Source organism: Amblyomma americanum, chromosome 2 (genome assembly GCF_052857255.1).
Source record: "Amblyomma americanum isolate KBUSLIRL-KWMA chromosome 2, ASM5285725v1, whole genome shotgun sequence".
In the NCBI taxonomy this organism is placed as follows: domain Eukaryota; kingdom Metazoa; phylum Arthropoda; class Arachnida; order Ixodida; family Ixodidae; genus Amblyomma; species Amblyomma americanum.
The window spans coordinates 208,365,285-208,391,309 of record NC_135498.1 but is presented as its reverse complement, the minus strand read 5'-3'; the positions used below and the strand labels follow the sequence as shown (position 1 = coordinate 208,391,309).

The 26,025-nt window shown below is 50.0% G+C and overlaps 1 long non-coding RNA gene across 1 annotated transcript in view; it reads right to left on the bottom strand.

Annotated features, from left to right (window-relative positions):
* LOC144119436 (uncharacterized) overlaps positions 1 to 26,025 on the bottom strand; it is a 621,994-nt gene that overhangs the window by 3,321 nt on the left and 592,648 nt on the right. The window contains exon 4 of the long non-coding RNA XR_013312367.1: positions 2,142 to 2,216. This is a non-coding gene — a long non-coding RNA (uncharacterized LOC144119436). The remainder of the gene's footprint in view (positions 1 to 2,141; positions 2,217 to 26,025) is intronic.

The window sequence follows — 26,025 nt, the reverse complement described above, 5'->3', positions numbered from 1 at the left end:
GTCCATTCTCCCTAATTTTATCTTGCTGCAAATTAATTGAACACGTTATTGCTAATCATATAAATGAAATCTTAAATCAGCACTCCCCTTTATTCAAATTTCAGCACCGTTTTCGTAAAGGGTATTCAACAGCAACCCCATTAGTAACAATCGTACACTTGCTTTCATTGACCTCAGTGAGTAATGGCCAAGCTCATCTAGTATTCTTACATTTTAGCAAGGCTTTTGACAAAGTTCCTCATGATAAATTAATTCCAAAGCTAAAATCTATTGGCGTTGCCTGAGTGAGTCCATATAACTAACTGCAAGCAGGATATGTCAGTCGATAGCGAGGAATTGGACGCTCTTGCAGTCACTTCGGCAGTGCCTCAGGGGAGTGTACTTGGACCTTTATTATTTCAGCTGTATATTAATGACATCGTCGACACAACTGTTCCAGGCGTAGAGATTTGTTTACTTGCGGATCATTGCTTGCTGTGCCGTGAGATTTCATATTCCAATCACCAGATTGACCTAAATATTTCGATATCTTACATCCTTGCATGAGGATAGACATGGGACATGGCGCTGAACAAAAAACTTCCTTCGCATGACAGGTGAAAAATATTTTTGATCGCAGTTATCATATTGGGCAAACACCAATACAGGAAGTTTCCAGCTTTAAATAGCTAGGTCTAACCTTAACTAACGATCTGTCCTAAACTTTACGTGTGGAAATTATCTGCTCGTATAACTTTCGTAAACAATTTTTTTAAGCAATAAACTTTCCAAAGCCCCCGCTCAGGTTAAACTGCTCGCGTATAACTCATTAATCAGGTCTAAGCTCGAATATGCATACGTGGTGTGAGAACCTTATATTAATACCAATATTAAGAAACTTGAAAGAATCCAAATAAAAGCCGTATACGATTTATTTGTTCTAAATTTTAGCCTTTGATTCTCTGTCTCAGCTAATGAAAACTAACTCTATCCAACCTCTTGAGGCAAGAAGAAACAATATTCGACGACAATTTCATTCCTTTCTCATAAATAACAAATTGGCTCTTGATCCTGCACCCTACTTATCATTTTGTAGCGATAGCTACACCACGCCAACTCTTCGAGCCTTCAGCGTGGCAACCGTGGCAACCGCTTGTCACGTTCACGTGACCAGCCAGTTGTAAGTACAGCGCTCCTACTGTCGTGCTTGTTCGCTGTCCTAGTCCCCGTCTTGTTCGTGCTGCGAAATTATTCCATTACCTAAATAAACGCGCGTACCGAAAACTTCTTGATAAATATCAGGGGACAGTTAAAGCAAAGCTATAAAATTCCTGTTTTTTTTTTCTGCGCCTATAGCTACTCTCCACACGTGGTACATTTTAAAAAGCATTAGGAGTATTGCACTTTTCAGTACGCGGGGAAAAGTGGAGCTATGTGCTGTCGAAACGAAACCGCCCTACATTAGCGACAAAATTAGTCCTCAGGCACCTCAAGGTCGCTTGTTTTAGAATTGTAAATGTCGCAAGGAAATTTAGTCAAGACGCCTATGTTGTTTGTAAACAAAGCCATGAGTTTCAACGGCATGCGCTGTCTTTGAATGCTGTGTCTGCTGAGAACTTGTAGCGAAATGCCAAGAGTAGGCCTATGTTTGTCATGGTGGGATTAAATGCGTCTTTTACGTGTGCCATAAGTCAGCAGAGCTCAGAACACACTTTAAACGCGCAGCTCGCACAACTGCTGCTCAATAGCGAACAGCTGGCTCAAAAGGCTCAACACACCGCACAGTAGCCATTCCTCCATGCCGCTTTTCGCTAGATCTGAAGCAGAAGCTAGCCGTGTCATATACACTGTCCATAGTTTCTCCGCGTTGTGCTTTGTTTGAGAGGACATCAGGAAGAAGGTTCTTTTTATTTATGAACTCAAGATTTAATCGATGCAAGTTTTTTTTTGCCCATATGAGAGGTCCAGTGGCAGTTGCCGTGTTTGAACACAGCGCGCTGCCAGAAAGAAAGGCTCAGAGGGCAAAATTTCAAGCGAGTGTGGAATAGTAATGCCTGTAAGAACCGTATCAACAATTTCTTTTTTTCCTTGTGCTATCCTCACGCTTCCAGTTTATGGGTTAAAAGCGAAGCATTGCGAGTGGAAATAGAGAGGCCACTTACTAAGCCGTAGTACACATAGTAGAGCTGCTCCCTCGTCATCGTTCCAGATACAGGAATGGCGTCAGACGGCATTTGCTGCGAGTTTGAGAGCGCTGTTCAATGTGTTGCGGTAATCACAGTGCTTAGTACGGAAAAACCCGAGAAGACAGCACGCGAGATTGTGCTTCATGATTTTCACCCTGGGAGAGACACCCGCATACTTCTGGGTGATGTCTGAAAACAATAAATATTCGACCTGGAGTAAGCAGCCACGCGCTAAAAAGAAAGAAGATAGTGAGCGTCGGCTTGTGAAATGTACGGTAAGCTTAGTTTTTGAAACGAAATATAACTTTTTTCAGAAAAGTGCGTTTAACAATTAAGTCAAAATATGCGCACAAGCCACAAGAACCCGTCATGGTGGCGCAGTACCTCTCGATTTGGAGCTCGGCTGCTGAACCTAATGTCGCGGGGTCGACTCCCGGTAGCGGCGGCCAAATTTTAGTTGTGGAGAAATGCATGAAGGTCCTTGTGCTGTGTGTTGTCAGCGTACGTTGAAGAGCTTGCCATTATCGATGTCCATCTGGAGCCATCGAGTACGGCGTCCCTCATAGCCCACGTATCTCTTTAGTCGCTTCAAGACTTTATATACCACAAACTAACAAATACTACTACAACCCTGAAGATTTCTCGCAATGCTTCACCGAGTAGTGATCAACAAACCTTATGTGCTTCCATATTAGCGCCCTTGGAGATGTAGTTCTAAAACAGCAAGGTTTGCTTTAGAGCGTTGGCTGTTATGGCAACGTCCAACGAAGATCACATGTCCTGGCTTCAGCATAAGCGACATGAACCACTTAATAGGGTGGCCTGAGCTATTTTTAAAGGCCCATGCTCATTCATATCATGCTTAGACGTAAAGATGAAGAAATATTGAATTTCGCTGAAATCTTTTAAACGACAATATTGTTGCATAAACTTTGAGCAGCGAAACTAAACAAATTAGTAGAGGCAGCTTATGTCCTTGTGATTTACCGTTGCGGGGAGTAGGAAGTAACTAAGTCAGAAACGTTTCTTAAGTCCATTCTTTAATTCTCATCAGCGTATACATGTTTTCAAACTGCATCCAAAAAAGAGGACTCGCGAGCTTTATAATGTAAGGACTGTTTCAGGAGTTGGAACCGTCAGCATCGCTGCCTTAGGCTGAGATCTGCACTTGCTGCTCGATTAGAATTGTATCCAAGCCGGGCTAAGCCGCGGGGCGAGTTCCCAAGACTGGGCACGCGATTCACTGCGCCAACCGAATGCACTCTCAATAAAGGTGACTACCGTTGCCACTTATGGCCTTACAGAACGCCTTTCATACAAAGAGATGATGCACAAAAAAGCGACGTTTATTTTTCAAGTCATTTATATACTCAAGTACAGAGCATGAATGGTAATGTACAAGTAGCACCGTTATGAAAAGAAACTGTCAGTTAAAGGGGCTCTGAAACGCCTTCCGAGGAGAGCACATTAACTCATTTAAACACTGCACTGTGTTGCCATGAAAACCAGGGCCAAATAATACTCTTCTACACGCAGCAGACGACCCACAATCACGCGTCAAAGTTGGCGAGCCTTTCCCGGCGACTTTTTCATGCTCGCACCCTCTTCCGTCCCCCGCATCTGCGTAGACATGGTGAGGGGTGGCCATTGGTTAGATTCTTTCAAACTTCAGGCAGCTACCGTGGCCGCGGCCAATAAGCCGCTTAGCTCCGGCGGGTCGGGAAGCTCCGCTCCCAGAGAGGGGTCGGCGAAGGAGCGCTTACCTTCCAGCGTGCAAAAAGTGACGAGAGGTGAGGGAAAGGCGCTAAGAAGCTGAAATTCAAATTTTTACTACTGATAACTCAGCTTCTACAAAGAGCATTTAAAAATCCTTGCTTGACAGTATTCGTGAAGCGGCGTGCTTCAATATCCCAGCCATGCCGCAACTTTATCAGAGCCCCCTTCATAGCCCCTTTATGTACAAGAAGAGATTGTTTAGTTTTTCCTGTGTCCGCTTCTTTCGTTTCTGTCTTGCCCCTCTTCGAGCGTCGTCGCGAGATGGCCCTACGGCGGGCCCACGCGCCCTCCTCTTGTTCTGAGAAGCCACTCTCTCCTGTGGACGCTTCACCGTTCTTTCTGTTCTCTGGGCGGCCAGCTCGGCTTCCGCCTGGGTCGATGCTGGTCGCACCCTCATGAGTGTTAAATAGACACAGTGTAAAAATACCGTGTAGGTCTTCAGCTGCATTTACAACAACCACCGGACACGACAATGGCGACGAGAAAATCGATTCGACCCACGCTATACAACACTATTGATAAGTCATAGCTACACGAGGGCTTCTCAAATAAACACCAGAATTGAACGGCCGATCGTGGTGGCCGTGGGATGGACGTCTTCAGTTTTACTTTCAAGCTAACATCACGGACTTAGCCTCTAAGAGCACCAACCTGCTGAATCTGTGCGGAGAGACCTACGGCACTGTTGGTGCCGTAGGTCTCTCCGCACACCAGGAACAGTGTTTTACGACGACATCGTAGCAGCAGTGCAAACGAACTACGACCCAAGGCCATCAGAGGTCCACGGCTGGGCTCGCTTCCAACGAAGAGGTCATCTGGAAGAAGAAATTGTAAGCGCCTAAGTAGCAGCGCTCAAGAAGCTTGCTGCCAACTGCAGTTTTGGGACGCTTACCACAACAGCTACCGGGATGAAAAGAGACCAAGTTTCTTCTGCTGACACCACCATGCTTCCATTTGACGTGATGTTACCTGACAGATTTGTGTGTGGACTGAGTGACGAGTAACTGCAGCAACGCCCGTTAGCTGAGAAAGATCTCACGTTCAAACAGCTTACGACATCGCCGTAGGAGCGGAGAGCACCGGCCACCAGCAGAAAGAGATTGGCTAGAACACCGAGCCGGTATTGAAAACAAAAAACCAGGTACGAAAACCTTTTTTGTTGCAAAATTGGTCAAAAAAGCAGAGCACCGCTGGCGGTGTGACGACCAACACAACCCTCAGCGATACCAATTCCTCTCAGTCACGTGTGATTTTGGTACAAGCGAGGGCATATCGAGAGAGTTTGCATTACGAAGCGGAAGCTTTGACAGCGTCGACGCCATAGAGAATATGCCACAATATGATGTCCATGAAACAACATCAGCAGCGCTATCTGTAATGTACGACCTGAACACCATGAATCCTGCACGCGACCGAAGATTTTTACCGAGTAAGTGTACATTATCAACTGATTAAGTTCGAGGTGGACTCAGGCGCAGCGTGTACTCTGATCAGTGAGGACACATTCCAAAATTCGTGGTCATCTGCAGCACCAACCTTGCAACAAGACGACACGCTCCTGTGAACGTGGTCAGGACAGAACCTGCCACTATTGGGATCTGTAACGCGCAGGTTAATTACGACAGTAAAACCCATACGCTCCTATTCTTGTTGGGAAGGGCTCAGGATAAAGCTTCCTAGGTAGAAACTGGTTTGCTTCATTAGGCGTGACGACATGCGGCATGCACGAGATGCCGAGCCATGACGTGGTTGAGCAACTGCAAGAGAAATACGAAGGAGTATTATTGGAAGAAATTTCATGAAACGAAGGCCCCAAGTCACACTGGAGTTGTCAGGCAATGCGCAACCGAAGTATTTGAAGGCCAGGCCCGTGCTGTTTGCTCTCCGAGCTTCAGTTGAAAAGAAAGACTAGAGAAACGAGGAGTCATCGAGCTGACGCAACATTCAGAATGGGCCATACCACTTGTGGTAGTTCGCAAGAAGAACGGAACCATACGCGTCTGCAGAGACTACAGGAGCACCGTGAATCTTAAAACCACAGTATCCTCTTACCCGCTATTGACACCTGAAGAAGTAATCAGCATACTACGTGACGCGAGAGCCTTCAGCACATTGGACCTCACCCAGGCATATGCAGCTAGAAATGAGTGAATCAAGGGCAGAATTACTTACAATTAAACACTGAAAGGCTTTTACAAATTTAAGCAACTGCCTTTTGGCGTAGCTGCAGTCCTGGTCATGTTCCAGAGCTTCATGGAGACAGTGCTTTAGGGAATCCCAGGAGTTTGCGTCTGCCTTGACGATGTCCTCATCAGTTGCGCTTCCATTGAAGAGCATACAGCGCGCCTCAACATCATTCTCGAAAGCATAGCAATCGCAATATGCGCATAAGCAAAGCCAAATGTTGTTTTTCGAAGCAGGAGGTGCAATTTCTGGGGCACCGAATTGAAGCAGAAGGCGTCCACCCTACAGAAGGCATAGTGCGAGCGAGTACCGAAGCTCGTGCACCAACAGACAAGCAGGAGCTACAGGCGTTTCTCGGACTGTTAACGTTCTACGACCGGTTCTTGGAACAAAGAGCTACTGTGGCCAACGACTTTACCAACTCCTTCGGAAAGATGTGACATGGATATTGTCGCCACGCCATCAGCAGTCATTTGACGCCGAGAAAGACCTGCTTCGAAGGTGTACAGTCCTGTACCACTAGGACGAAAGGAAGCCTCTGCTTTTGGCTTGCTACGAATCTCCGCAGTTCTGTCGCTAACTGACGAACAAGGAAGGGAAGGCCCTATCGACTTCGCCTCACGCACATTGTCGCTAGCAGAACGCAACTTGACAAAGAAGGGCTAGCCATCGGCAACGCGGCGACACACTTTCGCCAATACATTGCCTGGTGAAAAGTCATGCTTATAACAAATAAACGACCGATATTGGGCATTTTGAGACCACAAAAGCCTATGCCAACGACGTTGTCTCCGCGAATGACACGCTGGTGCATTAAACTCTCAGCGTTTGACTGCGATCTGTTCTACCGCAGGGGAAACAAACATCAAAACACTGATGCGCTGATCCGCCTGCCACTGGACGCTACTGTTGACGAACCACCTCCACCTGGAGAAGTTCTCAGGTTCGAAGCACTGCCAAATCCACCGCTTAGAGCAGGCACAGTTGAAGCGTCTCAGCAGACGTGCGCAGCTCTTAGGCTGGTTTACACAGCTGTTCAACAAGGCAACATGCACAAATTCAAAGGGAACAAGTTCAACGCTTACCGCAGGCAAGCTATAGAGTTGAGCACCCATCGCGGCTGCATCATATTTGAGTCCAAGTTGTGGTTACGAGAGAACTACGCGCATAGGCTATGTCTCTTATCCACGCTGGACACAGGGGCATGGTTTCCATGAAAAAGTGTGCCAGACGTTGCATGTGGTGGCATGGAATTCACCACGACATCAAAACAGTGGTCAGAGATTGCAAGCAGTGCCAGAACAGCCGGAGCGCCCTGCCGGAAGCTTCTGTCCCAGAATGGACAAGCCAGATACACTCTAGCACGCCTTGCAGATTGGTTTTGCAGCACCAATTAAGGGCTGCACCTTCCTTGTGCTCTTAGATGTATACACAAAGTCGCTGATGATAAAGCAATTGGGACAGGCGACCTCGGAAGCAGTAATTGAAAACCACCGATAACTGTTCGCAGCGGTTGGCCTGCTTCGCAATGCAGCGTTGGACAACGAAACCCCACCAGTGTCGGCGGAGATTTTCAAGTTTTATCACGACAACGGGATCTCATGAGTCACATCCTCCCCCTACCACCCATCGACAAACGGACAAGCCGAGCGCTATTTGACCGACCTCAAACGCGCCCTTGAAAGAGATCAGACAGTTGTACAGGCGCGGATATAAGTAAACGGAGCACTCCATTCAGTTGTAATTGCAATCTCGCCTTTCAGATTGGAGATAATTAAACATTATTTCTTCATGAGAAAGCGAAATATCGCGTACTACTAGCCTGCACATACCAGAGTTGCCAGTCTCAATTAGGAAGCGAGTGAAAAATGTTAAAAGGCAATAGCGTGCAATGTTTACTTTTGGCCGCGCTTGTACACGGAAACTGTACTTCAAGGTGGAATTTCATTCATATTGCTGCGAATCTTTTTAGTGTCTATTCATTCTTCAAAGCTGCCGGCGCGCCGCGTTGTCGTTTTTTTGAGATGCAAGACGCGACCAGATTTATCTCGATTGATCGCATCCAGGCAGGGCTGATTCTACGTTATCCCAGGTAGTTCTAGTAACTTTGCGCTTTTTATCTCTAAAGTTCGCTATCAGCTTTAAATTGAGCAAGTCGGCAGTGGCGGGCATTCTGTTCCATGAGCGCCGAGCACGCTTGTCGTTATGCCGCCGCCGAAGATCCAGTCCATTGTGGTTGCAAATCAGCCCAAATAAAGTTTTGACTATACGCCATTTCGCTGTCGTTCTGCTCCGCTGATTGGTGGGCTCGGTAGCTGTGCATCAACGCAGGCTACAACTACGCTACTTTTCACAAGGCAGAAAGTTTCCCTCGCTGTGAAACTGCTTTTCGCCGCTCTGCCATCTGCCTCCTGTACATCAGTTTTGACCACCGCCCCGAAGTTCCTTGAAAAAGGACTTTTACATCCGCCAGCCCCATCACCGTTGCTGCCCCATCGCCTACCCTCATCGTCGCCAGAGGATGTCATCTTGGACCATCAGTGGCCTGTCCCACTACCGAGAACATCATCTGATAATTCTATCAGCCAGATAAAACCCCTGCTGTCATCGCCGCCGGTCTTTGGGCTCGGTAGCTGTGCATCAGCGCAGTCTACTAATCCGCTGCTTTTCACAATGCAGGTGTTTGCCCTCGCTGTGAAACTGCTTTACGCCGCTCTGCCATCTGCCTCCTGTACATCAGTTCTGACCGCCGCACCGAAGTTCCATGAAAAAGGACTTTTTCATCCGCCAACCCCATCACCGTTGCTGCCCCATTGCCTACCCTCATCGCCGCCAGAGGATGTCATCTTGGACCATCAGTGGCCGGTCCCACCACCGAGAACATCGTCTGATAATTCTATCAGCCAGATAAAACCCCTGCTGTCATCGCCACCGGTCTGTGGGCTCGTTAGCTGTGCATCAGCGCAGTCTACTAATCCGCTGCTTTTCACAATGCAGGTGTTTGCCCTCGCTGTGAAACTGCTTTACGCAGCTCTGCCATCTGCCTCCTGCACATCCGTTTTGACCGCCGCCCCGAAGTTCCATGAAAAAGGACTTTTTCATCCGCCAACCTCATCACCGTTGCTGCCCCATCGCCTATCCTCATCGCCGCCAGAGGATGTCATCTTGGACCATCAGTGGCCTGTCCCACCACCGAGAACATCATCTGATAATTCTATCAGCCAGATAAAACCCCTGTTGGCATCACCGGCGGTCTGTGGGCTCGGTAGCTGTGCATCAGCGCAGGCTACTAATCCGCTGCTTTTCACAATGCAGGTGTTTGCCCTCGCTGTGAAACTTCTTTTCGACGCTCAGCCGTCTGCCTCGTGCACACCAATTTCGACCGTCCACCCCCCCCCCCCCCATGTTCCTTGGAAGAGGCCTTTTTCAACCGCCTGCCTTATCACCGTTGCTTCCCCATCGCCTACACTCATCGTCGCCAGAGGACTTCTTCTTGGACCATCAGAGGCCAGTGTCATCACCAGGAACATCATCTGAAAATTATATCAGCCAAATAAAGCCCGTGCTGTCATCACCGCCGGTCTGTGGGCTCGGTAGCTGTGCATCAGCGCAGGCTACTAATCCGCTGCTTTTCACAATGCAGGTGTTTGCCCTCGCCGTGAAACTTGTTTTCGACGCTCTGCCGTCTGCTTCCTGTGCATCGATTTCGACCGCCGCACCGAAATTCCTTAGAAGAGGCCTTTTTCAACCGCCTGCCTCATCACCATTGCTTCCCCATCACCCACACTCATCGTCGCCAGAGGACGTCATCTTGGACCATCAGAGGCCAGTGTCATCACCTAGAATATCATCTGAAAATTCTATCAGCCATATAAAGCCCGTGCTGTCATCGCCGCCGGTCTGTGGGCTCGATAGCTGTGCATCATCGCAGGCTACTAATTTATTATTTCGAAGATACTGCCAGCCTTATTTGAAGCCTTGGGCAGGAGTGGGAAATAAGATAGAAACAAACATAACACAGCATAAAAAGCACTACAGAACCATTTTAGCACAAGTTTCGCATAAAAAAATAAAAATGTAGGCACATGAATACTAATAGTAGAACAACGCGGTGGTAGGGAAAATCACAACAAATAAATAAAACAGGTTATACTTCATCTGTTTCCAATAAAAGATTTACATACCTATGTTTTTCTTTAGCGTGCAGCAGAATGACTCGACTGATCGACTTTCCACTGCGTTTGGAGACAGCAAGTTCCAATCTCGGACCGTTCATGGGAAATATGAATTTTTGAAACCATCGGTTTTACTATAATATTCCTTTATTTTTTGGAGTGATCCGATCGCGTTGAGCGTCTAGTGACTGGTTCAATGTACTTATTCTTTTCTACTCCTAGTTTGTCATGGTACAGTAAATACATGATCTTCAACCTTTCCCGATAGCGTCTGATTCGTAGTTGGTCCAAGCCAGCCTGTTTAACAAGGATGCTTGGTGAAGTGCGCCAGCTATAGGAACTGAATATAAATCTTACCGATTTTCTTTGGATTCTCTCCAACTTATTAATATTTTGCTAGGTCCATGGATCCCATACAATACAGCTATACTCAAGGATTGGTCTAATGTAGGTTTTATACGCTAGAAGTTTTATTTCTTGTGTTGACTGTTGCTAACATCTCCTCAGATATCCCAGTTTCTGCATGGACTTTTTTGTGATGTAGGTTACGTGTTCCTTCCATCTGAGGACGGATGTTAGAATTACACCTAAATATTTGTAACTTAATACAGAAGAGAGAACCTGTCCATTGATGCAGTATTTAAAGGGTAATGGTTGCCGTTTTCTGGTGACTGTCATTGCTACTGTTTTTTCTTGTATTTATCTTCATTTGCCATGTCAAGCACCATGTTTCGATAGCGGTAAGTGAAGAATTTAATACGGCCTGGTCTCTTGGGCTGTTAATTTCATTACAAAAGATGCAGTCGTCTGCAAACAACCTGATTTTCACCGGTATATTCGTTATGATGTCGTTAATAGAGATAAGAAAAAATAACGGGCCGAAAACAGATCCCTGTGGGATGCCGGAACAAACAAGTGCCGGCATTGAACACATTCCATCAATGAACACGCTTTATTTCCTTGATGAAAGATATGCCTCTATTCATTGTAGCAGTGAGTCATTTTTTAATATCGGTTATAATTTTAGAAGCAACTTTTGGTGACACACGCGGTCAAATGCCTTTTCGAAATCTAAGAAAATTATGTGAACTTGGCCTTGCTCCTTTACTTCCGCTACTTTTCACAATGCAGGTGTTTTTCCTCTCTGCGAAACTTCTTTTAGACGCTCCGCCGTCTGCCTCCTCTACATCAATTTCGACAGCCTCCCCAACGTTCCTTGGAAGAGGCCTTTTTCAACCGCATGCCTCATCACCGTTGCTTCCCCATCGCATACACTCATCGTTGCCAGAGGACGTCATCTTGGACCATAAGAGGCCAGTGACATCAACAGGAACATCATCTGAACATTCTATAAGCCATCTAAAGCCCCTGCTGTCATCGCGGCCGGTCTGTGGGCTCGGTAGCTGTGCATCAGCGCAGGCTACTAATCAGATACTTTTCACAATGCAGGTGTTTGCCCTCAGTGTGAAACTTCTTTTGGACGCTCTGCCGTCTGCCTCCTGTACATCAGTAACGACTGCCGCCCCGAGGTTCTTTGGAAGAGGCTGTTTTCAACCGCCTGCCTCATCACGGTTGCTTGCCCATCGCCTACACTCATTGTCGCCAGAGGACGTCATCTTGAACCATCAGAGGCTAGTGTCATCCCCAAGAACATCTGAAAATTTTATCAGCCATACAAACCCCTGCTGTCATCGCCACCGGTCTGTGGGCTCGGTAGCTGTGCATCAGCGCAGGCTACTAATCAGACAGTTTTCACAATGCAGGTGTTTGCCCTTGCTGTGAAACTTCTTTTCGACGCGCTGCAGTCTGCCTCCTGTACATCAGTATCCACCGCCGCCCCGAAGTTCCTTGGAAGAGGGTTTTTTCACCCGCCTGCCTCATCACCGTTGCTTCCTCATTGCCTAATCTCATCGTCGCCATAGGACGTCATCTTGGACCATCAGAGGCCAGTGTCATCACCAAGAACTACATCTGGAAATTTTATCAGCAATATAAACCCGTGCTGCCATCGCCACCGGTGTGTGGGCTCGGTAGCTGTGAATCAGCGCAGGCTACTAATCAGAGAGTTTTCACAATGCAGGTGTTTGCCCTCGCTGTGAAACTTCTTTTCTGACGGCCGCCCCAAAGTTCCTTGAAAAAGGTCTTTTTCATCCGCCAGCCCTATCACCGTTGCTGCCCCATCGCCTACCATCATCGTCGCCAGAGGATGTCACCTTGGACCATCAGTGGCCTGTCCCACCACCGAGAACATCATCTGATAATTCTATCAGCCAGATAAAACCCCTGCTGTCATCACCGACGGTCTGTGGGCTCGGTAGCTGTGTACCAGCGCAGTCTACAAATCCGCTGCTTTTCAAAATGCAGGTGTTGGCCCACGCTGTGAAACTTCTTTTCGACGCTCTGCCATCTGCCTCGTGTACATCAATTTCAACCGCCGCCCCGATGTTCCTTGGAGGAGGCCTTTTTCAACCGCCTGCCTCATCACCGTTGCTTCCCAAACGCCTACACTCATCGTCGCCAGATGACGCCTTCTTGGACTATCAGAGGCCAGTGTCATCACCAGGAAAATCATCTGAAAATTCTATCAGTCATATAAAGCCCGTGCTGTCATCACTGCCGGTCTATGGGCTCGGTAGCTGTCATCAGCGCAGGCTACTAATCCGCTGATTTACACAATGCAGGTGTTTGCCCTCGCTGCGAAACTTCTTTTCGACGCTCTGCCGTCTGCCTCGTGTACATGAATTTCGACCGCCGCCCCGATGTTCCTTGAAAGAGGCCTTTTTCAACCGCCTGATTCATTACCGTTGCTTCCCCATCGCCTACTCTCATCGTCGCCAGAGGACGTCTTCTTGGACCATCAGAGGCCAGTGGCATCACCAGGAACATCATCTGAAAATTCTACCGCCAAATAAAGCTCGTGCTGTCATTACCGCCGGTTTGTGGGCTCGGTAGCTGTGCATCAGCGCAGGCTACTGATCCGCTACTTTTCGCAATGCAGCTGTTTTCCCTCGCTGTGAAACTTCTTTTCGACGCTCCGCCGTCTGCCTCCTGTACATCAATTTCGACCGCCGCCCCGAAGTTTCTTGGAAGAGGCCTTTTTCAACTGCCTCCCTCATCACCGTTGCTTCACCATCGCATGCACTCATCGTCGCCAGAGGACGTCATCTTGGACCATCAGAGGCCAGTGTCATCACCAAGAATATCATCTGAAAATTCTGTCAGCCATATAAAGCCCGTGCTGCCATCTCCACCGGTCTGTGGGCTCGGTAGCTGTGCATCAGCGCAGGATACTAATACGCTACTTTTCACAACGCAGGTGTTTTCCCTCGCTGTGAAACTGCTTTTCGCCGCTCTGCCATCTGCCTCCTGTACATCAGTTTTGACCGCCGTCCCGAAGCTCTTTGAAAAAGGATTTTTCATCCGCCAGCCCCATCACCGTTGCTGCCTCATCGCCTACACTCATCGTCGCCAGAGGACGTCTTCTTGGACCATCAGAGGCCAGTGTCATCACCAGGAACATCATCTGAAAATTCTATACGTCAAATAAAGCTCGCGCTGTCATCACCGCCGGTTTGTGGGCTCGGTAGCTGTGCATCAGCGCAGGCTACTAATCCGTTACTTTTCGCGATGCATCTGTTTTCCCTCGCTGTGAAACTTCTTTTCGACGCTCCGCCGTCTGCCTCCTGTACATCAATTTCGACCGCCGCCCCGAAGTTTCTTGGAAGAGGCCTTTTTCAACCGCCTGCTTCATTACCGTTGCTTCCCCATCGCCTACACTCATCGTCGCCAGAGGACGTCTTCTTGGACCATCAGAGGCCAGTGTCATCACCAGGAACATCATCTGAAAATTGTATACGCCAAATAAAGCTCGTGCTGTCATCACCGCGTGTCTGTGGGCTCGGTAGCTGTGCAGCAGCGCAGGCTACTAATCCGCTACTTTTCGCGATTCAGGTGTTTTCCCTCGCAGTGAAACTTCTTTTCGACGCTTCGCCGTCTGCCTCCTGTACATCAATTTCGACCGCCGCCCCGAAGTTTCTTGGAAGAGGCCTTTTTCAACTGCCTGCCTCATCACCGTTGCTGCCCCATCGCCCAACCTCATCGTCGCCAGAGGATGTCATCTTGGACCATCAGTGGCCTGTCCCACCACCGAGAACATCATCTGATAATTCTATCAGCCAGATAAAACCCCTGCTGTCATCACCGCCGGTCTGTGGGCTCGGTTGCTGTGCATCAGCGCAGGCCACTAATCCGCTGCTTTTCAAAATGCAGGTTTTTGCCCTCGCTGTGAAACTTCTTTTCGACGCTCTGCCATCTGCCTCGTGTACATCAATTTCGACCGCCGCCCCGATGTTCCTTGGAGGAGGCCTTTTTCAACCGCCTGCCTCATCACCGTTGCTTCCCAAACGCCTACACTCATCGTCGCCAGAGGACGTCTTCTTGGACCATCAGAGGCCAGTTTCATCACTAAGAACATCATCTGAAAATTCTATCATTCATATAGAGCCCGTGCTGTCATCGCCGCCGTTCTGTGGGCTCGGTAGCTGTGCATCAGCGCAGTCTACTAATCCGCTACTTTTCGCGATGCAGGTGTTTTCCCTCGTTTTGAAACTTCTTTTCGACGCTCTGCCGTCTGCCTCCTGTACATCAGTATCGACCGCCGGCCCGAAGTTCCTTGGAAGAAGTTGCTTCCCCATCGCATACACTCATCGTTGCCAGAGGACGTCATCTTGGACCATAAGAGGCCAGTGACATCAACAGGAACATCATCTGAAAATTCTATAAGCCATCTAAAGCCCCTGCTGTCATCGCGGCCGGTCTGTGGGCTCGGTAGCTGTGCATCAGCGCAGGCTACTAATCAGATACTTTTCACAATGCAGGTGTTTGCCCTCGGTGTGAAACTTCTTTTCGACGCTCTGCCGTCTGCCTCCTGTACATCAGTAACGACTGCCGCCCCGAGGTTCCTTGGAAGAGGCTGTTTTCAACCGCCTGCCTCATCACGGTTGCTTGCCCATCGCCTACACTCATTGTCGCCAGAGGACGTCATCTTGAACCATCAGAGGCTAGTGTCATCCCCAAGAACATCATCTGAAAATTTTATCAGCCATACAAACCACTGCTGTCATCGCCACCGGTCTGTGGGCTCGGTAGCTGTGCATCAGCGCAGGCTACTAATCAGACAGTTTTCACAATGCAGCTGTTTGCCCTTGCTGTGAAACTTCTTTTCGACGCGCTGCCGTCTGCCTCCTGTACATCAGTATCGACCGCCGCCCCGAAGTTCCTTGGAAGAGGGTTTTTTCACCCGCCTGCCTCATCACCGTTGCTTCCTCATTGCCTACACTCATCGTCGCCATAGGACGTCATCTTGGACCATCAGAGGCCAGTGTCATCACCAAGAACTACATCTGGAAATTTTATCAGCAATATAAACCCTTGCTGCCATCGCCACCGGTCTGTGGGCTCGGTAGCTGTGAATCAGCGCAGGCTACTAATCAGAGAGTTTTCACAATGCAGGTGTTTGCCCTCGCTGTGAAACTTCTTTTCTGACCGCCGCCCCAAAGTTCCTTGAAAAAGGTCTTTCTCATCCGCCAGCCCTATCACCGTTGCTGCCCCATCGCCTACCCTCATCGTCGCCAGAGGATGTCATCTTGGACCATCAGTGGCCTGTCCCACCACCGAGAACATCATCTGATAATTCTATCAGCCAGATAAAACCCCTGCTGTCATCACCGCCGGTCTGTGGGCTCGGTAGCTGTGTACCAGCGCAGGCTACTAATCCGCTGCTTTTCAAAATGCAGGTGTTGGCCCACGCTGTGAAACTTCTTTTCGACGCTCTGCCATCTGCCTCGTGTACATCAATTTCGACCGCCGCCCCGATGTTCCTTGGAGGAGGCCTTTTTCAACCGCCTGCCTCATCACCGTTGCTTCCCAAACGCCTACACTCATCGTCGCCAGAGGACGCCTTCTTGGACCATCAGAGGCCAGTGTCCTCACCAGGAACATCATCTGAAAATTATATCAGCCAAATAAAGCCCGTGCTCTTATCACCGCCAGTCTATGGGCTCGGTAGCTGTGCATCAGCGCAGGCTACTAATTCACTGCTTTTCACAATGCAGGTGTTTGCACTCGCTGTGAAACTTCTTTTCGACGCTCTGCCGGCTGCCTCGTGTACATAAATTTCGACCGCCGCCCTGATGTTCCTTGGAGGAGGCCTTTTTAAACCGCCTGCCTCTTCACTATTGCTTCCCCATCGCCTACACTCATCGTCGCCAGAGGACGTCTTCTTGGACCATCAGAGGCCAGTGTCATCACCAGGAAAATCATCTGAAAATTCTATCAGTCATATAAAGCCCGTGCTGTCATCACTGCCGGTCTATGGGCTCGGTAGCTGTCATCAGCGCAGGCTACTAATCCGCTGATTTACACAATGCAGGTGTTTGCCCTCGCTGCGAAACTTCTTTTCGACGCTCTGCCGTCTGCCTCGTGTACATGAATTTCAACCGCCGCCCCGATGTTCCTTGAAAGAGGCCTTTTTCCACCGCCTGCTTCATTACCGTTGCTTCCCCATCGCCTACACTCATCGTCGCCAGAGGACGTCTTCTTGGACCATCAGAGGCCAGTGTCATCACCAGGAACATCATCTGAAAATTCTATCGCCAAATAAAGCTCGTGCTGTCATCACCGCCGGTTTGCGGGCTCGGTAGCTGTGCATCAGCGCAGGCTACTAATCCGCTACTTTTCGCGATGCAGCTGTTTTCCCTCGCTGTGAAACTTCTTTTCGACGCTCCGCCGTCTGCCTCCTGTACATCAATTTCGACCGCCGCCCCGAAGTTTCTTGGAAGAGGCCTTTTTCAACTGCCTCCCTCATCACCGTTGCTTCACCATCGCATGCACTCATCGTCGCCAGAGGACGTCATCTTGGACCATCAGAGGCCAGTGTCATCACCAGGAACATCATCTGAAAATTCTATACGCCAAATAAAGCTCGTGCTGTCATCACCGCCGGTCTATGGGCTCGGTAGCTGTGCATCAGCGCAGGCTACTAGTTCACTGCTTTTCACAATGCAGGTGTTTGCCCTCGCTGTGAAACTTCTTTTCGACGCTCTGCCGGCTGCCTCCTGTACATCAATTTCGACCGCCGCCCCGATGTTCCTTGGAGGAGGCCTTTTTCAACCGCCTGCCTCATCACCGTTGCTTCCCAAACGCCTACACTCATCGTCGCCAGAGGACGTCTTCTTGGACCATCAGAGGCCAGTGTCATCACTAAGAACATCATCTGAAAATTCTATCAGTCATATAAAGCCCGTGCTGTCATCGCCGCCGTTCTGTGGGCTCGGTAGCTGTGCATCAGCGCAGTCTACTAATCCGCTACTTTTCGCGATGCAGGTGTTTTCCCTCGCTTTGAAACTTCTTTTCGACGCTCTGCCGTCTGCCTCCTGTACATCAGTATCGACCGCCGGCCCGAAGTTCCTTGGAAGAGACTTTTTTCAACCGCCTGCCTTATCACCGTTGCTTCCTCATCGTCTACACTCATCGTCGCCAGAGGACGTCATCTTGGACCATCAGAGGTTAGTGTCATCACCAAGAACATAGTCAGAAAATTCTATCAGCAATATAAAGCCCGTGCTGCCACCGCGACCGGTCTGTGGGCTCGGTAGCTGTGCATCAGCGCAGGCTACTAATCAGAGTTTTCACAATGCAGGTGTTTGCCCTCGCTGTGAAACTTCTTTTCGAAGCTCTGCCGTCTGCCTCCTGTACATCAGTGTCGACCGCCGCCCCGAAGTTCCTTGAAAAAGGAATTTTCTTCCGCCAGCCCCATCAGCGTTGCTGCCCCATCGCCTACACTCATCGTCGCCAGAGGATGTCATATTGGACCATCAGTGGCCTGTCCTACCACCGAGAACATCATCTGATAATTCTATCAGCCAGATGAAACCCCTGCTGTCATCGCCGCCGGTCTGTGGGCTGGGTAGCTGTGCATCAGCGCAGTCAACAAATCCGCTGCTTTTTCAATGCAGGTGTTTGCCCTCGCTGTGAAACTGCTTTTCGCCGCTCTGCCATCTGCCTCCTGAACATCAGTTTTGACCGCCGCCCCGAAGTTCCTAGAAAAAGGTCTTTTTCATCCGCCAGCCATATCACCGTTGCTGCCCCATCGCCACCCTCATCGTCGCCAGAGGATGTCATCTTGGACCATCAGTGGCCTGTCCCACCACCGAGAACATCATCTGATAATTCTATCAGCCAGATAAAACCCCTGCTGTCATCACCGCCGGTCTGTGGGCTCGTTTGCTGTGCATCAGCGCAGGCTACTAATCCGCTGCTTTTCAAAATGCAGGTTTTTGCCCTTGCTGTGAAACTTCTTTTCGACGCTCTGCCATCTGCCTCGTGTACATCAATTTCGACCGCCGCCCCGATGTTCCTTGGAGGAGGCCTTTTTCAACCGCCTGCCTCATCACCGTTGCTTCCCAAACGCCTACACTCATCGTCGCCAGAGGACGTCTTCTTGGACCATCAGAGGCCAGTGTCATCACTAAGAACATCATCTGAAAATTCTATCAGTCATATAAAGCCCGTGCTGTCATCGCCGCCGTTCTGTGGGCTCGGTAGCTGTGCATCAGCGCAGTCTACTAATCCGCTACTTTTCGCGATGCAGGTGTTTTCCCTCGCTTTGAAACTTCTTTTCGACGCTCTGCCGTCTGCCTCCTGTACATCAGTATCGACCGCCGGCCCGAAGTTCCTTGGAAGAGACTTTTTTCAACCGCCTGCCTTATCACCGTTGCTTCCTCATCGTCTACACTCATCGTCGCCAGAGGACGTCATCTTGGACCATCAGAGGTTAGTGTCATCACCAAGAACATAATCAGAAAATTCTATCAGCAATATAAAGCCCGTGCTGCCACCGCGACCGGTCTGTGGGCTCGGTAGCTGTGCATCAGCGCAGGCTACTAATCAGAGTTTTCACAATGCAGGTGTTTGCCCTCGCTGTGAAACTTCTTTTCGAAGCTCTGCCGTCTGCCTCCTGTACATCAGTGTCGACCGCCGCCCCGAAGTTCCTTGAGAAAGGAATTTTCATCCGCCAGCCCCATCACCGTTGCTTCCCTATCACCTACACTCATCGTCGCCAGAGGACGTCATCTTGGACCATCAGAGGCCAGTGTCATCACCAAGAACATGATCTGAAAATTTTATCAGTCATATAAAGCCCGTGCTGTCATCGCCGCCGGTCTGTGGGCTCGGTAGCTGTGCAGCAGCGCAGGCTACTAATCCGCTACTTTTCGCGATGCAGGTGTTTTCCCTCGCTGTGTAACTTCTTTTCGACGCTTCGCCGTCTGCCTCCTGTACATCAATTTCGACCGCCGCCCCTAAGCTTCTTGGAAGAGGCCTTTTCCAACTGCCTGCCTCATCACCGTTGCTTCACCATCGCATGCACTCATCGTCGCAAGAGGACGTCATCTTGGACCATCAGAGGCCACTGTCATCACCAAGAATATCATCTGAAAATTCTATCAGCCATATAAAGCCCGTGCTGCCATCGCCACCGGTCTGTGGGCTCGGTAGCTGTGCATCAGCGCAGGCTACTAATCCGCTACTTTTCACAAGGCAGGTGTTTGCCCTCGCTGTGAAACTGATTTTCGCCGCTCTGCCATCTGCCTCCTGTACATCAGTTTTGACCGCCGCCCCGAAGTTCCATGAAAAAGGACTGTTTCATCCGCCAGCCCCATCACCGTTGCTGCCCCATCTCCCAACCTCATCGTCGCCAGAGGATGTCATCTTGGACCATCAGTGGCCTGTCCCGCCACCGAGAACATCATCTGATAATTCTATCAGCCAGATAAAACCCCTGCTGTCATCACCGCCGGTCTCTGGGCTCGGTTGCTGTGCATCAGCGCAGGCTACTAATCCGCTGCTTTTCAAAAGGCAGGTTTTTGCCCTCGCTGTAAAACTTCTTTTCGACGCTCTGCCATCTGCCTCGTGTACATCAGTATCGACCGCCGGCCCGAAGTTCCTTGGAAGAGACTTTTTTCAACCGCCTGCCTTATCACCGTTGCTTCCTCATCGTCTACACTCATCGTCGCCAGAGGACGTCATCTTGGACCATCAGAGGTTAGTGTCATCACCAAGAACATAATCAGAAAATTCTATCAGCAATATAAAGCCCGTGCTGCCACCGCGACCGGTCTGTGGGCTCGGTAGCTGTGCATCAGCGCAGGCTACTAATCAGAGTTTTCACAATGCAGGTGTTTGCCCTCGCTGTGAAACTTCTTTTCGAAGCTCTGCCGTCTGCCTCCTGTACATCAGTATCGACCGCCGCCCCGAAGTTCCTTGAAAAAGGAATTTTCATCCACCAGCCCCATCACCGTTGCTGCCCCATCGCCTACACTCATCGTCGCCAGAGGATGTCATCTTGGACCCTCAGTGGCCTGTCCTACCACCGAGAACATCATCTGATAATTCTATCAGCCAGATGAAACCCCTGCTTTCATCGCCGCCGGTCTGTGGGCTGGGTAGCTGTGCATCAGCGCATTCAACAAATCCGCTGCTTTTTCAATGCAGGTGTTTGCCCTTGCTGTGAAACTGCTTTTCGCCGCTCTGCCATCTGCCTCCTGAACATCAGTTTTGACCACCGCCCCGAAGTTCCTTGAAAAAGGTCTTTTTCATCCGCCAGCCATATCACCGTTGCTGCCCCATCGCCACCCTCATCGTCGCCAGAGGATGTCATCTTGGACCATCAGTGGCCTGTCCCACCACCGAGAACATCATCTGATAATTCTATCAGCCAGATAAAACCCCTGCTGCCATCACCGCCAGTCTGTGGGCTCGTTTGCTGTGCATCAGCGCAGGCTACTAATCCGCTGCTTTTCACAATGCAGGTGTTTTGCCCTCGCTGTGAAACTTCTTTTCGACGATCTGCCGTCTGCCTCGTGTACATCAATTTCGACCGCCGCCTCGATGTTCCTTGGAAGAGGCGTTTTTCAACCGCCTGCCTCATCACCGTTGCTTCCCCATCGCCTACACTCATCTTCGCCAGAGGACGTCTTCTTGGACCATCAGAGGTCAGTGTCATCATCAGGAACATCATCTGAAAATTCTATCAGCCAAATAAATCCCGTGCGGTCATCACCGCCGGTCGGTGGGCTCGGTAGCTGTGCATCAGCGCAGGCTACTAATCCGCTACTTTTCGCGATGCAGGTGTTTTCCCTCGCTGTGAAACTTCTTTGCGAAGCTCTGCATCTGCCTCCTGTACATCAATTTCGACCGCCGCCTCGATGTTCCTTGGAAAAGGCGTTTTTCAATCGCCTGCCTCATCACCGTTGCTTCCCCATCGCCTAACCTCATTGTCGCCAGAGGATGTCATCTTGGACCATCAGTGGCCTGTCCCACCACCGAGAACATCATCTGATAATTCTATCAGCCAGATAAAACCCCTGCTGTCATCACCGCCGGTCTGTGGGCTCGGTAGCTGTGCATCAGCGCAGGCTAATAATCCGCTGCTTTTCACAATGCAGGTGTTTGCCCTCGCTGTGAAACTTCCTTTCGACGCTCTGCCGTCTGCTTTCTGTCCATCGATTTCGACTGCCGCCCCGAAGTTCCTTGGAAGAGGCCTTTTTCAACCGCCCTGCCTCATCACCGTTGCTTCCCTATCACCTACACTCATCGTCGCCAGAGGACGTCATCTTGGACCATCAGAGGCCAGTGTCATCACCAAGAACATCATCTGAAAATTCTATAAGTCATATAAAGCCAGTGCTGTCATCGCCGCCGGTCTGTGGGCTCGGTAGCTGTGCATCAGCGCAGGCTACTAATCAGAGTTTTCACAATGCAGGTGTTTGCCCTAGCTGTGAAACTTCTTTGCGAAGCTCTGCCGTCTGCCTCCTGTACATCAGTATCGACCGCCGCCCCGAAGTTCCTTGAAAAAGGAATTTTCATCCGCCAGCCCCATCACCGTTGCTGCCCCATCGCCTACACTCATCGTCGCCAGAGGATGTCATCTTGGACCCTCAGTGGCCTGTCCTACCACCGAGAACATCATCTGATAATTCTATCAGCCAGATAAAACCCCTGCTGTCATCACCGCCGGTCTGTGGGCTCGTTTGCTGTGCCTCAGCGCAGGCTACTAATCCGCTGCTTTTCACAATGCAGGTGTTTGCCCTCGCTGTGAAAATTCTTTTCGACGCTCTGCCTCGTGTACATCAATTTCGACCGCCGCCTCGATGTTCCTTGGAAGAGGCCTTTTTCAACCGCCTGCCTCATCACCGTTGCTTCCCCATCGCCTACACTCATCGTCGCCAGAGGACGTCATCTTGGACCGTCAGAGGCCAGTGTCATCACCAAGAACATCATCTGAAAATTCTATCAGTCATATAAAGCCCGTGCTGTCATCGCCACCGGTCTGTGGGCTCGGTAGCTGTGCATCAGCGCAGGCTACTAATCCGCTACTTTTCGCGATGCAGGTGTTTTCCCTCGCTGTGAAACTTTTTTTCGATGCTCTGCCGTCTGCTTCCAGTGCATCGATGAAGACCGCCGCCCCGAAGTTCCTTGGAAGAGGCCTTTTTCAACCGCCTGCCTCATCACCGTTGCTTCCCTGTCACCTACACTCATCGTCGCCAGAGGACGTCATTTTGGACCATCAGAGGCCAGTGTCATCACCAAGAACATTATCTGAAAATTCTATCAGTCATATAAAACCCGTGCTGTCATCGCCGCCGGTCGGTGGGCTCGGTAGCTGTGCATCAGCGCAGGCTACTAATCCGCTACTTTTCGCGATGCAGGTGTTTTCCCTAGCTGTGAAACTTCTTTTCGATGCTCTGCCGTCTGCTTCCTGTGCATCGATGAAGACCGCTGCCCCGAAGTTCATTGGAAGAGGCCTTTTTCAACCGCCTGCCTCATCACCGTTGTTTCCCCAACACCTACACTCATCGTCGCAAGAGGACGTCATTTTGGGCCATCAGAGGCCAGTGTCATCACTAAGAACATTATCTGAAAATTCTATCAGTCATATAAAGCCCGTGCTGTCATCGCCGCCGGTCGATGGGCTCGGTAGCTGTGCATCAGCGCAGGCTACTAATCCGCTACTTTTCGCGATGCAGGTGGTTTTCCTCGCTGTGAAACTTCTTTTCGACGCTCCGCCGTCTGCCTCCTGTACATAAATATCGACCGCCGCCCCGAAGTTTCTTGGAAGAGGCCTTTTTCAACTGCCTGCCTCATCACCGTTGCTTCCCCATCACCTACACTCATCGTCGCCAGAGGACGTCATCTTGGACCATCAGAGGCCAGTGTCATCACCAAGAACATCATCTGAAAATTCTATAAGTCATATAAAGCCAGTGCTGTCATCGCCGCCGGTCTGTGGGCTCGGTAGCTGTGCATCAGCGCAGGCTACTAATCAGAGTTTTCACAATGCAGGTGTGTTTGCCCTCGCTGTGAAACTTCTTTGCGAAGCTCTGCCGTCTGCCTCCTGTACATCAGTATCGATCGCCGGCCCGAAGTTCCTTGGAAGAGACTTTTTTCAACCGCCTGTCTCCTCACCGTTGCTTTTTCATCGTCTACACTCATCGTCGCCAGAGGACGTCATCTTGGACCATCAGAGGCCAGTGTCATCACCAAGAACATCATCTGAAAATTCTATAAGTCATATAAAGCCCATGCTGTCTTCGCCTCCGGTCTGTGGGCTCGGTAGCTGTGCAGCAGCGCAGGCTACTAATCCGCTACTTTTCGCGATGCAGGTGTTTTCCCTCGCTGTGAAACTTCTTTTCGACGCTCCGCCGTCTGCCTCCTGTACATCAATTTCGACCGCCGCCCCGAAGTTTCTTGGAAGAGGCCTTTTCCAACTGCCTACCTCATCACCGTTGCTTCACCATCGCATGCACTCATCGTCGCCAGAGGACGTCATCTTGGACCATCAGAGGCCAGTGTCATCACCAAGAATATCATCTGAAAATTCTATCAGCCATATAAAGCCCGTGCTGCCATCGCCACCGGTCTGTGCGCTCGGTAGCTGTGCATCAGCGCAGGCTACTAATCCGCTACTTTTCACAACGCAGGTGTTTGCCCTCCCTGTGAAACTGCTTTTCGTCGCTCTGCCATCTGCCTCCTGTACATCAGTTTTGACCGCCGCCCCGAAGTTCCTTGAAGAAGGACTTTTTCATCCGCCAGCCCCATCACCGTTGCTGCCCCATCGCCCAACCTCATCGTCGCCAGAGGATGTCAACTTGGACCATCAGTGGCCTGTCCCACCACCGAGAACATCATCTGATAATTCTCTCAGCCAGATAAAAACCCCTGCTGTCATCACCGCCGGTCTGAGGGCTCGGTTGCTGTGCATCAGCGCAGGCTACTAATCCGCTTCTTTTCAAAATGCAGGTTTTTGCCCTCACTATGAAACTTCTTTTCGACGCTCTGCCATCTGCCTCGTGTACATCAATTTCGACCACCGCCCCGATGTTCCTTGGAGGAGGCCTTTTTCAACCGCCTGCCTCATCACCGTTGCTTCCCAAACGCCTACACTCATCGTCGCCAGAGGACGTCATCTTGGACCATCAGAGGCCAGTGTCATCACTAAGAACATAATCAGAAAATTCTATCAGCAATATAAAGCCCGTCCTGCCACCGCTACTGGTCTGTGGGCTCGGTAGCTGTGCATCAGCGCAGGCTACTAATCAGATAGTTTTCAGAATGCAGGTGTTTGCCCTCCCTGTGAAACTTTTCGACGCTCTGCCGTCTGCCTCCTGGTCATCAGTATCTACCGCCGCCCCGTAGTTTCTTGGAAGAGGCTTTTTTCAACCGCCTGCCTCATCACCGTTGCTTCCTCATCGCCTACACTCATCGTCACCAGAGGACGTCATCTTGGACCATCAGAGGCCAGTGTCATCACCAAGAACATCATCTGAAAATTCTATCAGCAATATAAAGCCCATGCTGCCATCGCCACCGGTCTGTGGGCTCGGTAGCTGTGCATCAGCGCAGCCTACTAATCAGATAGATTTCACAATGCAGGTGTTTGCCCTCGCTGTGAAACTTCTTTTCGACGCTCTGCGTCTGCCTCCTGTACATCAGTATCGACCGCCGCCCCGAAGTTCCTTGGAAGGGGTTTTTTTCAACCGCCTGCCTCATCACCGTTGTTTCCTCATCGTCTACACTCAACGTCGCCAGAGGACGTCATCTTGGACCATCAGAGGCCAGTGTCATCACCAAGAACATCATCTGAAAATGCTATCAGCAATATAAATCCCGTGGTGCCATCGCCACCGGTCTGTGGGCTCGGTAGCTGTGCATCAGCGCAGCCTACTAATCAGATAGTTTTCACAATGCAGGTGTTTGCCCTCGCTGTGAAACTTCTTTTCGACGCTCTGCGTCTGCCTCCTGTACATCAGTATCGACCGCCGCCCCGAAGTTCCTTGGAATGGGTTTTTTCAACCGCCTGCCTCATCACCGTTGTTTCCTCATCGTCTACACTCATCGTCGCCAGAGGACGTCATCTTTGACCATCAGAGGCCAGTGTCATCACCAAGAACATCATCTGAAAATTCTATCAGCAATATAAAGCCCATGCTGCCATCGCCACCGGTCTGTGGGCTCGGTAGCTGTGCATCAGCGCAGGCTACTAATCAGATAGTTTTCACAATGCAGGTGTTTGACCTGGCTGTAAAACTTCTTTTCGACGCTCTGCCGTCTGCCTCCTGTACATCAGTATCGACCGCCGGCCCGAAGTTCCATGGAAGAGACTTTTT